Source organism: Schistocerca serialis, chromosome 7, assembly GCF_023864345.2.
Source record: "Schistocerca serialis cubense isolate TAMUIC-IGC-003099 chromosome 7, iqSchSeri2.2, whole genome shotgun sequence".
Lineage (NCBI taxonomy): Eukaryota > Metazoa > Arthropoda > Insecta > Orthoptera > Acrididae > Schistocerca > Schistocerca serialis.
In genome coordinates this window covers 270,288,741-270,305,169 of record NC_064644.1, presented here as the reverse complement: position 1 = coordinate 270,305,169, position 16,429 = coordinate 270,288,741, and the positions used below count along the sequence as shown (strand labels likewise).

Here is a 16,429-nt window from a genome sequence, read left to right as displayed (position 1 = left end):
GGCACTTAAGCGTGATTTGCAGAGTATCCATGTAGATGCAGATGTAAATGTAAGTTGAAAGGTAGATAAAGGCATAGTTTTCACGCAATAATAACTTTTTTAATATGCGTTTGCGTTTGCCCAATATAAAAGTGCTACTTACTTATAACATACATGTCTTGGATAAGAGAGATAACACACGAGTGGTAATTTTTCCACAATACGATCATGAGAACAAAGGATACACCTCTCACCGAATATTTATGTTTTGGCTCGCCACGTATCGCGTTTTGTTCTACAAACTCTTTGCTGTAGGTGAACCTATTTTTAGATGAAAGATTCAACGATCGCCCACCGGTTTATCCTCAGGCGAGCAGAACAGAGGACGGCGCCTCTCCTGTGAAGTTTTTAAGGGGGAGTCGCGAGCGCCGCTTTTAAAGTAATTACGGCCCGTGGAGTATTCCGCGCGAGAGAAGCCATCGATCGCGCGCCGGCGCGCTAGGCGCACCAAGCCCCAGAGCTGCCTCGCCGCCTGATGACTAATGGTGCTCCCGCTCATCAGCTTCCCAACTTCCCTCCGAAAATACCCTTCCGGGGGATCTTCAAGGCTTGCTAGAAGTCCGCCGGTACTCGAGTACCAGCACCTGCTGCAGTAACTAACACGAAACTTAAGTAATTAAAAGAATGTTTGGAAATAATGACAGAAGTTCGACAGAGGGCTGTGCCTGGAAGAAAATAATTCAACAATGATGCAAGGAATTAAAATTACAGAGTTCGTTTACGTTTTCAGAGAATGGCAGTAAGATGTATGGCGTAGAAACACAACGCTTAGGTTTTCGTCGGCGATGTAATCATAAAGACAGAAACATTTGAAACAGCGACAGAAACAGGTACTGTACGAGAGAAGCATCACAACAAACTCCAAATTAGTGTAAGAACTTTTTACAGTCTTTATGAACTGTTTAAAGGACGTCATATTCCACTATAGAAGATTTCATTCTGCTGCTGAAATTTCTGTGTTAGGCTATCGTTAAGAACAAATAGTTAGTGGTATTTCACAATATAGTTATGAGTAAAGGTACCACTGTTGGGTTGCGACCAACTTCAGAGCAATGGAGGCAATAGCTATGAGCGCTAACGGAATTAACATTAAGCCTTCATTTGGGCCATTCGCATACCGGTTGAAATACAGATCATTCGCGTTTCCAGGGGAAAAGCAAAGAAATTCTGCCTTATTTACAGATTTCCCGGCAATATTTCTTCTCTTGCACAATCCACGACGTCTTCTGTTACCAGTGGATGCACACGCCACTTGTGGTCGTCATTTGTGTACGATATATCAATATATTATCATTTTGTACCTTCCAAGCTGGTCGCGGTGGTCTGGCGGTTCTAGGCGCTCAGTCCGGAACCGCGCGGCTGCTACGGTCGCAGGTTCGAATCCTGCCTCGGGCATGGATGTGTGTGATGTCCTTAGGTTAGTTAGGTTTAAGTAGTTCTAAGTTCTAGGGGACTGATGACCATAGATGTTAAGTCCCATAGTGCGCAGAGCCATTTTTTATACCTTCCAAAGTGTCCCATTAGATTCCTGTGAAAATTTCAAAATTTCACCAAGACTGTCTTAGGAAAAAGGAAGGACTGGTTGAATTAATAAATAACTGAATTAAAGTAGTTAGTTACTGGGTAAAAATACCTACTTTCAGCTCCATTCGTCCGAAATGGTTAGCTTTTAGGCAACATCGAGTTATAGGTAGTGCGAGCATGTAATTCCTTATACACAATTAGCGTTGGATGTCAACGCGCATGACAGATTTTAAAAGTTTTTTGGCCTTGTAGGTGTCCAACCGGCGTCCACATACCCGTTTGACTGTCTCATTAGTGTTTGGCTAACTTTCTGATAATTGCATTGCAAGCGGGATACGGCTGGCGAAATAAACACCTCTCTAACACAGTGCAGGTACTGTTTAACAAATAAAATGTTTATTTTACATTTGTTTTAAGACTGATGTGCGGACTCATTTAATAAATTAGTTACTCCTCAACAACACGAAGTAGTTCACAATCATAGCACGAAAAAAGTGCTGGGGGAAACGTTTCTAAGCTCACAGTCCCATGCAGAAATTTTTAAAAGTTCCTGGACCAGTCAAACGAAAAATTTTAGGCGCTTTTAGTAGCGACAGACGCGAACATATGTCTTGGTTCTATGATTCTAAACAACCAACTCAGTCTGGCCAATACTAGCTCTGCCCTTAAACGACCTTCGATTTGGCATTCAAAAACCTACAAAATGCCTTTATTGTACGTGTTACTGCTAAAATGTGCATCCAAACATGTCACATATCCACGATTAAACGCTCCTTCTAACGTATTGCAAAATGCTAAGTTCATTGCTTTTTGTGGACAAAACTTATATAATGTCATCCTCATCGGTCACGCGCGTATGTTTGCAGAACATTAGGAATTGTTTTCTTTTTGAATATTAATAAAAAATATATTAAATTTATCGCCCCTTTAAGTGTTATACATTTTTTATTTGCTGAAGCAATTTGTTTGTGACTTACCTTGTCAGCCCAAAAACTTTAGAGACTGGCCTAATAAAAAAAAACAGAGAAGAGTTAAGACCGTGGTTTTAATGATTTATCTTTTCTACATAGTCTGCTTCCATTTGAGTTTACCTCACAGAACGTTCATACAATCCTATTGTTAGATAAGTAAGATTTATTTCTGAAATTAAACTTTTGCAAACAGGTATAGATGTTCTACTTTCAGATGTTCTAGTTAAAGCGACATATGATAATTTGTGCCGGACCGGGACTCGAACCCGGATTTCCCGCTTATCGCGAGTGGTCGCCTTACTACTGAACCTCTCCGAGCATGCTTCCGGAGCGATCCATTTTTCCATACGTCACCCACCTATCTGTTTCTTCTCATAGGTTATTAACTCTAGATTATTAAAGCCCAGTAAAATGTACGACTGAGATAGAGTATAAAACAGGACATTTTGTACTTAATTTGGTATGTAACATATCACTGAGATCTAACAATTGTAACTAACTATTGCGTAACTTATAAATTATGTCTACCTTTGAATAAAATGAGGGGCAGTAATATTTATGATTGGTTACTAGGAATGTAACATGTTCCCCCCTTTAGTGTTCTAGGGTTGATTCGCCTACGTTCACACATCTCGTTATTCCCGCGCAGGAGTTAGAACCAAGACAACGCGAAATTGAATTTCAGGAATGAATTTCAAAATTTGAAACTTTAGTTCATCATCAAATATAAAAAAAGTTAGAGAAGACCTCCTTTGGGATGTTGTTCAATTCGCACGTCACAATGGCTTGCATGTTGGTCATGTCTTCGAAGCGTTTACCCCTCTGGCGAGTTTCTGCAACTTTGTCGTTTTGTGGTAGGTTCCTATTGACAACATCAAGTCTTTTCGCCTGTTACGATTTTTTCCGCTTTTTGCATTTCAGTCAAGTCGTGGCAGGCGTCAACATGTAGTTGTTTTCATTCGGGACTCAAGGTGTGAGGGGGAAACATTGCACAAACCTTTCTTCTCTAAAAAACACTGTGGATAACTTCTTGAACACTCGATTTGGAGATGTTGTTCCAATGTGATTTTTGACACAAAAACGTTTGACACACTGCGGGCGCACGTCCACTCCACAACACAACCACAGTGCACCAAAACATCAGAAGTGCAAAGACCGTGTTACGGCACGGAGACAGAACGTGAGCTGCGTTCCAACTGACGAGGGAGTGAATTTTGAATACGAGAAATCTGGTGTGGAAATTCGTATTATTGATTTTTTAAATACTAGTACTAGATGATAGTATTTTTCATTTATACTTTACGGGTGGGTCTGGCAGACTGGTGGTAAAGCGCATTTATTTGTAAAACCCAATTTTGCGATTTCAGTCGTATGGCTGTTATCAGGTGGAAATTATGTTTTTGATTACGACCATCTCGTGCGTATTGCTCTCTTTGAATTGCAACATATATATGTTGCTCTTATCGTGCTTAATATTTGCTCCTGTCCGTAATCTTGGGTGGGGTAAATGATACGACATTTGTTTTTGTTTCATTTAAAGCAGAAACTGGTTTCGTCACAGGCTATTCCATGGACTTATGTCTGTTTCTTACTACCTTCGAATCCATGTATGAGCTGCTCGATTTAAAGACACTGTAAGTATGAAGCTCGTATTCTACGCTATTTTTGTTACCATCCGTTTTTCGTACTCCTGCATTTAAGGGAGGCCACCGGAATTTTCATTGACTTCTGCTAAAATGTACTGTTTGTAGTACCTGTTAATAACGCGTGAAAACATTTGTGTAACTAAGTCGCATTTTTAGCATTTGCAGGAAAGAACGCTCTGGTCACCAACAGCACAGACCATGGAGCCTACTCATCTTCATCTACATCCATACTCTGACAGCCACCATGAAATGCGTGCCATTCACTGGCAAGAAGCAACACCATTCAAAGCAGAATTACATACCCATTCTTTGGCGAAATGTAATAATTATCTGAATACCGATACCGTGAAAACATGTTAACATGGAGCTCTCCATTAAATGCGAGAAAGTACGGAAAACGGATGAAAACAAAAATGACGTATAATACGAGCAATACACTTACAATGAATTTAAATCAGCAGTTCACACTTAGATTCGTAAGCAGTAACAAATACACTCACTGGTATTACATGCATAATATACTACGTTTTCTTTTCTTTTCTTTCATTTTGTGAAAAGCGCAATTTAAATTTCTGATTATTTAAAGCAAGTTTCCAGTCTTCGAACCACTTTGTATTCTTATCAAGGGCTGACTCGATATTTATGCAGCTTCGTACAGACGGTACTTCTTTGTAGATAACTGCATCATTTGCAAAAAGTCTATGGTTACTATTAATAGTGTCTGCAAGGTCATTAATATGCAGTGTGAACAACTCCGGGGTACACCCGAAGTTACTTTTAAACTTGTCGATGGATCTCCATCCGAGATAATATGTTGCATCATTCTAACCAAGAAATCCTCAGTCCAATCAGAAATTTCGCCAGTAACCCAATATTCTGCTACTTTTGATAATAAGCGTAAGTGTGGCACTGAATCAACTGCTCTGCAGAAATCGAGAAATACTGCAGCTATGGCTTTTAGGGTGTCATGTGAGGAAAATGTCAACTAGATTTCAGTTGATCTATGTTTTGGAAATCCTTAATCGTTGTGTGCGACATGCCTCAGTACATTTTGTCGATGACATTGACACTCTGTGAAAGACGGCATTGGCTTTGGAAGATCAATTGAAGGGAAGGGATAGAGCCATGGAACAAAGTTACAAGAAGTCTTAAGTAAAGTAAAAAGAACGGTAAAGGATTGAAGTCGAATTAAACCAGCCGATGCTGATGGAATTAGGTTAAGAAATGGGGTGCAAAAATTAGTAGAAGAGTTCTGCTATTTGGGCAACACAGTAACTGACAATGAGAAACGGGGGCAGGATATAAAATACAGGCTGCAAAAAGCAAGTAAAGAGTTCCAGAAATGAGAGATATGTGTGTACATCGAATTAAAATTAAGATTTTTGGAAACACATTTCCGAAGGTATACGTCTGGAGTGTAGTCGTACCTAGAAGTGAAACGGCGCATACAAGAAGACAATAGGTTTCGCCAAGTGCCGCTAGAGAAGCGTGTTGCAGTTCGAATAAGTAATAGAGGTACTGGAACGTATTATGGGGAAAAGAGCTTTGTAACAAAACTTGGCTAAAATAAGGTATAGGTTGACTGGACTCATCTTGTGGCACCAAGGAACAATTAATTTTGTAATGGATGGAGATGTGGGTGAAGATAATTGTTGAGGGTGAGATCGCGTAACTACTGTGACAGATTTAGAGAAACGAGGGAAGTGATACAGTCTGAGTAAGAGAAGGGACATACCCATAGGAGACGTGCTGAACCACCAATGGTTAGTTAATTTGGTAGTGGATGGAAAGGCAAGGGGGAGGGGGGGGGGAGAGAAATAAAAGGCTTGAACAGGTAAGCAGGTTCAGCGCTCTTGAGTAGGTAACCAGTTTCAAATGGATGTAGAGTGCAGTAGCTGTGTGACACGTAAAGACCTGCGAGGAGACAACAACTGAGATAAAAGGCGCCACAACGCTGGACTCTATAAGGCAAATTAATCGACGTTAGATCTAAAAAGCAGACGGTAAATTTATAAATAGCACAATATACTCGCGGCCGCGGTGGTCTAGCAGGTAGAGAGCTAGAGCCAGGCATTTGAGGTCCTGGGTTCAATTCCATACAGGGGAGGGGATTTTTCCTCGTTCCAGTCCCTCCACGATAGCTCCAGGTCCTCTCAATCTGCTGTCAAAATGAGTACCAGAGATTTTTCCGCGGATAGAAGATGGCCAGGGTGATTGACCTGCCATTCTCCCCCTCCTAGTGTCATGGTAAAGAAAGCGTGCAGTCAGGCCTATTGCAGTTTTGTGCCACAGGCTTTATATATATATATATATATATATATATATATATATATATATATATATATATATATATATATATTTTTTTGGAGCATATTCATCGAATTATAAAAGGATGTAACGAGTATGAGTGCAATTCTTTTTATATGTGGTACCTTAATATGTACACACATCAGAATGTTGTTCGGTTTTTCTCTTGATCTAATAGTCTCCCCACAAACATGTCGCATAATTTACAGCCTGATGTTTTCTGCACGGTATAACTTGGCCATTAACCTTTATTTATTCATCAACATCAACTTTGTCCTCTTCAATGTAGTCCCTATCACATATGACACACTTGTGACCGCGCTTTTTCCATTATTGTATAGAATCCACTTTTCGTTATGGTGTTCAGCTCGTTCAACGATTCTATTTTTACCACATCAATGGTGGCGAGACAACGTCCTTTCACAGTTCTCTTCAGCTCTGGGAATAGAAAGAAGTCGCAGGGGACCATGTCTGGCGAATACGATGGCTCCGGTAATATAACGGTTCTGTCTTTCGCCAAAAAATCACGAACAAACATTGATATGTGAACGGGAGCATTATCGTGATGCAATTTCCACGAGTGGTTTTGACACAATTCTGGTCGTTCTCTTCGGACTACCTCACGCAAACGGCACATAACGTACAGGTAATAGTCCTTACTGACCGTACGGCAATAGGGCAGGAATTCATGATGCACTATACCATTGTAATTGAAGAAAACAGTGAGAAGAACCTTCACATGTGATCCAAGTTGTCGAATTTTTTTTCGGTCTTGGCTCTTCAGGCAGTTACTATTGGGACGATTGGGCCTTTGCTTCGACGTCATACCCTTATACCCAAGTTTCGTCGCTTGTTAAAGCGTACTTTAGAAGTTCTCGAGCGATATCAACTTCATTCAGAAATTCCTGAACGATGTCTACGCGACGTCGATCTTGATGTAAATTCAACAGTTTCGGAACAGACTTTGCTGCTACACGTTTCACGCCCAAAACATGTGAAAAAATTGCATGGAATGAACCAAAGGATATGCTGACATCATCATCAACCTCTCTGATGGAGATTCGGCGATTCTCCAGAATCATTTCACCTACTTCTTCCACCCTGTCGTCAGTGACTGACGTGTTAGAGCGGCCATGGCAATCGTCATCTTCAACGTCTTCTCGATCCTCTTTGAAACGTTTACTCCAGTCTCGTATCTCACAGTAGATTCGCCAAAGGTCACGGTCAACATTTCGAGTGTGGTGCTCCACTTTATTCCATTTTTGACGCAAAATTTAACTCAAATTCTTCGATCCACCTTTTTCGAAAGTAAAACTTCACTGAATCTCGAAAACACGTATAAGCCTTCCGACATTCAACGATAAACTAAATATGCAAAACAGCTGAAAATGCAAACATACATTAGGAAAATATGTACCAAGGAGGTAATAAAAAAAAACTGAAAACCGGATTATAAAGTTCGCGAAATTCCACTTACTTTTTGATCACTTCTCTTATATACACTGTGATCCTTATTAACGTTTACAAAGTCCCAAAGCGATACAGATGCCGCTGAGATAAATAATTTAATATAAGACAAAAAATGGTTCAAATGGCTCTGAGCACTATGGGACTCAACTGCTGTGGTCATAAGTCCCCTAGAACTTAGAACTACTTAAACCGAACTAACCTAAGGACATCACACACATCCATGCCCGAGGCAGGATTCGAACCTGCGACCGTAGCGGTCGTGCGGTTCCAGACTGTAGCGCCTTTAAACGCTCGGCCACGCCGGCCGGCAATATAAGACACATGGGGCTGCAAATGTCGGGAAATACCCCAAAACTGTGACAAATGTTGAACATTCGGCGACACCAGATAACGTACCTCGCTCGCCATACATGCAGCGATGGGACTTGTTGATCCTACCCTCGCCGGTAGGGGGCACTGCTACACATCGCTCCACTAGGTTACTCTATTTTCGGACACCTTTGCTGCCAGACGCAGGTTTCGAATCCTGAGCCCCGTGCGCAAAAGCCACATAAGAGCTGGGGCCAATCTGATGTAAATTCTCACTTGAGATGGGACTGACAGACTGACGGGCTCCACTATAGCAGTTGTGGTGAAGTACATAATCTGGTGACGTCAGATGTTCAATATTAGTCATCAACGTTTGGATCCCGATAATTGCGGTCCAATGTGTCTCATATTAAATTACTAAATTACTTGTCTCAGAGTCATCTGCTTCTCTTTGGGGGCTATTAAACGTTAGTAAGGACTCGCTATATATATAGGATCAGTTACTAACTACTGCTACCAAGAATTTTATATATATATATATATATATATATATATATATATATATATATATATATATATATACAGGGTGTCCCAGCTATCTTGTCCACCCAAAATATCTCTGGAACAATAACAGCTATTGGAAAACGACTTTCACCGGTATCAATGTAGGGCTGGGGCCCATGAATGTGCATATTTGTAAACATTCTAAAACGAAAGCATATGTGTTTTTTAACACACACTTATTTTTTTTAAATGGACCTCCTATATTTTTTCTTCAGCAATCCATATCATGACAAAGCACATACACAATGGCGTTGATTGCATCGCAATATTTCCATTACATCCCGAGATATTAAGACGCGAAGTTGACGCTTGAAACACCCGACATGCGCTGCTAGCGCACGTCCTGAGGCTCAGGCGTGAACCCCATGCTGCCCGTACTCGCGATGTGATTGACATGCGTAATCACACTTCCATACTTATCAAGACGTCCGAAACGACTAATACGGTCTGCTGCCATCCTGCATTAACGTCGTACAACCCAGCCGGTATTTATCCCATGGGCTAGGGGTGATGCGGTTCTGTAACATACCTGTGTACCGCAACGTTAGTCACAAAGTTAACTTCGCTTATCGTTAATCCGTTACTAAAAAGGTAATGCCGTTCAACGTTAAAACTTTACTTTACTGTAGATCTAGCGCAAGTGACAGCTAATCATTCACTCGTAATAGTAAAATTCATGTTGATGGTTTTAGTGAAACGAGCAAGTGGACTAAAAGTTTTACCGTTGTTTAGGTAAAAATGTTTTGATTTGGGAAGTTCAGGTAGGACATAGAAGATGAATGTAAATATCTTTAACCAATTAGTTTTATTATCACATAATTATCAATGTTATGTTTATCTAATGCGTTAAATGACAAATTGTTGCAAACAAATGTTTCTTAACATCACTGGGTAAAATGACCCTTTGTAGAAACTTCCACTGTGATACCAGCACTACATACTAAACATAGCGTTCACATCTCATGCTCAAAGTGATGCCCATTGACTTGCATACATAGGGTCACTCTGCGGATGAAGGATGCCCTACTTCGTCCTACTGTTTCCTCTTTAATGCGTTGCTTCATGTCCTCTGATGTTGTTGGTTCATGTTGGTAAACAGCATCCTTCACTGATCCCCAAAGAAAATAATCCAGCGCTGTAAGGTCCGGAGATCGGGCAGGCCACCTAACTGGGCCACCTCGTCCAATCCACCTATCAGGCAACTTACGGTTCATAAGTCGTCGTGCTCGTAAGGCGTTATGTGCAGGGCATCCGTCATGCTGATACCACATGACCATTCTCCGGTTCAGAGGTACGGTGTCCAAGAGAACAGGAAGATTGTGTCGTATAAATCTGGAGTATTGTCTGCCATTTTGGATGCCATTTATAAAGAAAGGTCCGATAATGGTATCTCCAATAATCCCATACCAAACATTAACTTTCCACGGACGTTGACGTTCTACCTGACGGAACCATTTTGGATTGTCTGCGGACCAATAATGCATATTCCTCATATTGACAATTCCTTTGTTGGAGAATGATGCCTCGTCGGTAAAGAGAACATCTGCAAAAAAATTTGGATTAGTCAGAAATTTTTGCTGAGTCCACCGACAAAATGTTACCCTATTGCGGATGTCATTTCCATGAAGATCCTGGTGTAAATTAACATGGTAAGGATGAAATTTATGACGTTTAAGAATACGCTGTGCACTTGATTTCGACACACCAACTTCGCGTTCAATTTGACGTGTGCTGATTTGAGGATTCACAGCTATGGTAGCGAGCACAGCAACTTCAGCACGTTCATCTGTGCGTATTCTAGGACGATGTCGAGGTCTTGGATTTAAGCTTCCCGTTTCACGTAGACGAGATGTGAGACGACCAAACATCCGGCGCGAAGGCGATGGCTTCTCAGGGAATCGTCTTCTGTACAGTCGTTCTGCCTGAACAGCATTTCGTCCACCTACAACAGGGTACAGTACAGGTATGTAGAGTAGGGTAGAAAACAGACATATTAACTTAATAATCATAATGTTCGCTAACAGTACTATCAACAAACAAGCAATCTCATAAAGTATTTCCCGTCAACGTACATTCTCCATAGATCAGTAGCATTTCTACCATATCTTCATGTGTGTACATTATACTGTACAGTATAAGTTCCACAACACAACGTTTATTCACAATGTGTACTACCTCCGTGCCGTCACTAGGTTACTCTGATGCACTACTACGCTGGCAAGCGGTGTACTGCACGCCAAAGCTACAACAAATGGGATGCTCGGAGGGTGGTGGAGTACAGGAGTTTGCATGTGTCGCAAATCATAAACAAGGCGAAGTGGTAACAGTGGCAGTAGTGGGAACTACGTTGGACGCTTGACTAGGTAGAGCCAGGCCCTGCGCGACAGGCACAATGGGTCATATAACGCATTAGATAAACCTTATTTTGGGTGTGCAGGATAAATAAGACAACCTGACGGGTGTACACCGATCGGTACTGGTTCATATTGTGTACGTAGATACGTAAAACGTGCAAGAGGGAAACCATTATGTGCTTATGAGAGTTGATGCCAGCAGACCGTATTATTCGTTTCGGACCTGTTGATAAGTATGGAGGTGTGATTACACATGTCAATAACATCGCGATTACGGGCAGCATGGGGTTCACGCCTGAGCCTCAGAAAGTGCGCTAGCAGCGCATGTCGGGTGTTTCAAGCGTCAACTTCGCGTCTCAATATCTCGGGATGTAATGGGCATATTGCGATGCAATCAACGCCATTGTGTATGTGCTTTGTCATGCTATGGATTGCTGAAGAAAAAATATAGGAGGTCCATTTTAAAAAAAACATAGGTTTGTGTTAAAAAACACATATGCTTTCGTTTTAGAATGTTTCCAAATATGTACATTCATGGGCCCCAGCCCTACATTGATACCGGTGAAAGTCGTTTTCCAATAGCTGTTATTGTTCCAGAGATATTTTGGGTGGACAAAATAGCTGGGACACCCTGTATATAGGGTCAGTTACTAACTATTGCTACCAAGAATTATATATATATATATATATATATATATATATATATATATATATATATATATATATATATAAAAGCGATGATCGCGGTATCTCTGTGATATGTGGAATGCAAGAATAAATTGTGTTTTTGGTTTTCTCCTATCGGTGACTGAATCTGCTTCCTTTGTGTTTCAGGTGAGTTGCTGTTGGCTGCGCTGTTTCCTCCAGCTGGCGGCCGTTCCAGTTCTCGCCATTTTGGCCTGTGGCATACACGCTGTGAAACTGCGGGTCTCAACGTAACAGGTCCGTACAGGCTCCTGTACTTCCATAAATTACCTGATTACTGATTCCTTTGTGTCAAACGGGTGCAACTAACTGGGCACGGTTGTCATACTGGAAGTCGTGGGTGACCTATTTGCTCGGTCCAGTTACATTAATGTGACCACCGCCATGTTCGATGTCAACCTGAAATAACCACTCACAGACGACAGGGTGCAAAACAAACAGCGGAAGCTTTATAAAGTGTGTCGAGGCGACCTGGAAAACAGTGCAGCCATCGTCATGATGTGGAAACTGAACGATTTATCTGACGTTCAAAAGGGCGTGATCATTGGTTTTCGGGCCAATGGTGGAAGCATTTCCGACCCGTCAGGATAGCCGAGAGCGCTAAATGCGCTGCTTCCTGGACTTGGGTAGGAGCACCAGCCCCGGATCGAATCCACCCGGCGGATTAACGTCGACGGTCGGTGTGCCGGCCATCTTTGTTTTGGTTTTAGGCGGTTTTCCACATCCTGACAGGCGAATGCCAGGCTGATCCCCGAGTTTCGACTGAGTTACCCGGTTCGCAGACATCTGAACACATTCGCACTTTTCCATGGATTACACTAGACACAGACAGTTGGGGTACACTAATTCCGTCCCGGCGGGTACGGGGTGGTGGCAGGAAGGGCATCTGGCCACCCCTTAAACTAACTTTGCCAAATCCGTTTAACCATGCCGACCCTGCATGACGTGGGGAAAAGCACAAGCGAGAGAGAATGGAAGCATTTCCGAAACAGTAAATTTTGTTAACTATACTCATGTCTCTGCCGTTAAAGTACACAGTGCGTGGCAATCTGAAACCGGCGCCGAAACTGTGCTGCACCACGGGCCATAGATGACAGGGGTAAATGACGGCTTCGGAAACATGTACGGGCGAATAGAAGTGCAACTGTTGAGCACCTGACCATCCACATGAATCAACGGGCTACCTACAGCGTTTCCTCAACGGCTGTTCGACGAACGTTGCTGCATATGAGCCTCCGGAGCAGGCGCCTGGTTCATGCACCCAAGCTCACTGCTGGTCGTCGGCGACGAAGGCTGGAATTTGCACGCCGGTATCACAGTTGGACATCCACCGAGTCGCTACGGGTGGCCCTTTCAGATGGATCATGTTTTAAGCTTCGTCAGACAGATGGCCGTTGAAGTGTACAGCTCCGGCCGCTGTGGCCGAGCGATTCTAGGCGCTTCAGTCTGGAACCGCGCGACCGCTACAGTCGCAGGTTAGAATCCTGCCTCGGGCATGGTTGGGTGTGATGTCCTTAGATTAGTTAGGTTTAAGTAGTTCTGAGTTCTAGCGGACTGATGACCTCAGATGTTAAGTCCCCGCCGGCCGCGGTGGTCTTGCGGTTCTAGGCGCTGCAGTCCGGAACCGCGGGACTGCTACGGTCGCAGGTTCGAATCCTGCCTCGGGCATGGATGTGTGTGATGTCCTTAGGTTAGTTAGGTTTAAGTAGTTCTGAGTTCTAGCGGACTGATGACCTAAGATGTTAAGTCCCATAGTGCTCAGAGCCATTTGAACCTTTTTTTTTTGTTAAGTCCCATAGTGCTCAGAGCCATTTGAAGCAATTGAAGTGTACAGCGTAAAATGTCTGAAAGCAAACACTCTGCAACCAAGAGGGAGCGTTGTGATCTGGGGAATGTTTTCGTGGCATTGCCTGGCTGTTCTCGTCATTCTGGAAGGCACAATGGATCAACACACGTATGTATCTATCCTTGGGGACCATGTCCACACCCACATGCACTTTGTTTTTCCTCGGCACTACAGCACTTACCAGCAGGACAATGCAATGTGTCACGCAGCTCGCACTGTACGTGCGTGGTTCTAAGAGCACCAGGATGAGTTTACCGAACTCACAAGGCCACCAAATTTCCTGGATTTAAACCCAATCGAGAACCTGTGGGACCACATAGATCGGGGTGTTAGCGACATGTACCCTTAACCGAGAAATCTAGCACTGAAGTCGGTATGAATCCTCATCCCCTTTTACACCTCCTACATTTTCACTGACACTCTTTCTACACGTCCCAACTGCAAAATGTGGTTATTAAGGCTTCTGGTAGGTGGTCATATTGATGTGACTGGATCGTGTCTATGAACATTTTTATTTTTTAGTCATCTTTATCTACAAAGTTTTTGATTACTTTCAATATAGTCTCCTTTTCTTAGCACACCTTTTTCCCACCGTCCTATATGCCTGAAGAATACTTTTTAGCAGAAGTTGCTCGAAGAAACGAGCTTACCACTTTCTCGATATCCTCCAACATCTCGCAGCTCTGATCCGACAGCTGCTCTTTCACAATGCCGAAAAGACGGTCTTTTGGAGTGTATGGAGGGCTTAGAAAAATTTTATCACTAAACGTTATCATTTTCTGCATAGTGACACGATTAGTGTCCCCACCCCAGGTTAATTTAGTGCTCATGGCAGTGATGCGCCTGTATGGCTAGCTGGAAAAACTACATAAAATATTGTCGCCAGGTTAATATAACTCTACGACTCCTCTGACAGAATAATCGCGCACGTTCATCTAAACGGAAATGATCTGGGTAAGAGGGCATCAGTTCCGCACTGTCGCCTGATAAAAAAAGTAAGAGCCTACGGAATATCAGACCAGCTGTGTGGCTGGATTGAAGAGTTTTTAGCAAACAGAACACAGCATGTTGTTATCAATGGAGAGACGTCTACAGACGTTAAAGTAACCTCTGGCGTGCCACAGGGGAGTGTTATGGGACCATTGCTTTTCACAATATATATAAATGACTTAGTAGATAGTGTCGGAAGTTCCATGCGGCTTTTCGCGGATGATGCTGTAGTATACAGAGAAGTTGCTGCATTAGAAAATTGTAGCGAAATACAGGAAGATCTGCAGCGGATAGGCACTTGGTGCAGGGAGTGGCAACTGACCCTTAACATAGACAAATGTAATGTATTGCGAATACATAGAAAGAAGGATCCTTTATTGTATGATTATATGATAGCGGAACAAACACTGGTAGCAGTTACTTCTGTAAAATATCTGGGAGTATGCGTACGGAACGATTTGAAGTGGAATGATCATATAAAACTAATTGTTGGTAAGGCGGGTACCAGGTTGAGATTCATTGGGAGAGTGCTTAGAAAATGTAGTCCATCAACAAAGGAGGTGGCTTACAAAACACTCGTTCGACCTATACTTGAGTATTGCTCATCAGTGTGGGATCCGTACCAGGTCGGGTTGACGGAGGAGATAGAGAAGATCCAAAGAAGAGCGGCGCGTTTCGTCACTGGGTTATTTGGTAACCGTGATAGCGTTACGGAGATGTTTAATAAACTCAAGTGGCAGACTCTGCAAGAGAGGCGCTCTGCATCGCGGTGTAGCTTGCTCGCCAGGTTTCGAGAGGGTGCGTTTCTGGATGAGGTATCGAATATATTGCTTCCCCCTACTTATACCTCCCGAGGAGATCACGAATGTAAAATTAGAGAGATTAGAGCGCGCACGGAGGCTTTCAGACAGTCGTTCTTCCCGCGAACCATACGCGACTGGAACAGGAAAGGGAGGTAATGACAGTGGCACGTAAAGTGCCCTCCGCCACACACCGTTGGGTGGCTTGCGGAGTATCAATGTAGATGTAGATGTAGATGTACTTTCAGGGTTAGACAGCATTTTTGTGAGCGTGGACCGATTCTAGAGCTGCAAAATGAGTTGGGGGTAGCATCATACGATCTGTCAATTGGGCTGGTCACGTATATGAGTTTATGAACACTGGAATCCTGGCAAAAACTTCATATACTCTTAATGCTTTCCATGTCACAAGCTTTTTTTTTTGGTCATCAGTCTACTGACTGGTTTGATACGGACCGCCACGAATTCCTCTCCTGTGCTAATCTCTTCATCTTAGAGTAGCACTTGCAACCTACGTCCTCAATTATTTGCTTGACGTATTCCAATCTCTGTCTTCCTCTACAGTTTTTGCCCTCTACAGCTCCCTCTAGTACCATGGAAGCAATTCCCTCATGTCTTAGCAGATGTCCTATCATCCTGTCCCTTCTCCTTATCAGTGTTTTCCACATATTCCTTTCCTCTCCGATTCTGCGTAGGACCTCCTCATTCCTTACCTTATCAGTCCACCTAATTTTCAACATTCGTCTACAGCACCACATCTCAAATGCTTCGATTCTCTTCTGTTCCGGTTTTCCCACAGTCCATGTTTCACTACCATACAATGCTATACTCCAGACGTACATCCTCAGAAATTTCTTCCTCAAATTAAGGCCGGTATTTGATATTAGTAGACTTCTCTTGGCCA

At 42.7% G+C, this 16,429-nt stretch overlaps 1 long non-coding RNA gene across 1 annotated transcript in view; it reads left to right on the top strand.

The window, feature by feature from the left end:
* LOC126412507 (uncharacterized) overlaps positions 1–12,126 on the top strand; it is a 630,690-nt gene extending 618,564 nt beyond the window's left edge. Inside the window, exon 3 of the long non-coding RNA XR_007575300.1 lies at positions 12,019–12,126. This is a non-coding gene — a long non-coding RNA (uncharacterized LOC126412507). The remainder of the gene's footprint in view (positions 1–12,018) is intronic.
* Positions 12,127–16,429: the final 4,303 nt, after the last annotated feature.